Below are 391 nucleotides of genomic sequence, written 5' to 3' on the forward strand. Positions count from 1 at the left end.
TCCCGGGCGGCTCCGGCCCCGGGAGCGCTCGCTGCTCGCCGCTAATCATTGGGGGAAAGAACCACGGCCCCGTCTCCTCTTAAAAAACGCAATAAAACTTCCGTCGTCCCTCTGCCGGTGCCTTACCTCGGGTCTCCGCGCGTTGGCACGCAGGTTCCCGGGGGTCTTATTTAAAGGGGGCACTGGGAAGATGTCACCGTGCCCCGGGCACGGGGGCGCGGTGCCGCCCCCGGCGGGTTGCCCCCGGTGCAGGCGGGGCGTTCTGGCTCTCCGCTCGGAGCCCTGCGGCGGCAAACGTTCAGCCCCCGCCCCGAGGTGAAAAGAGGGGCCGGGTGCCGCCGCGTCCCTTGCGGCAAACCGCCCCGGGGAGCCCACCGATCGATAGCGGCGA

Source organism: Haliaeetus leucocephalus, unplaced genomic scaffold (genome assembly GCF_000737465.1).
Source record: "Haliaeetus leucocephalus isolate CR32 unplaced genomic scaffold, Haliaeetus_leucocephalus-4.0 Scaffold340, whole genome shotgun sequence".
In the NCBI taxonomy this organism is placed as follows: Eukaryota; Metazoa; Chordata; class Aves; order Accipitriformes; family Accipitridae; genus Haliaeetus; species Haliaeetus leucocephalus.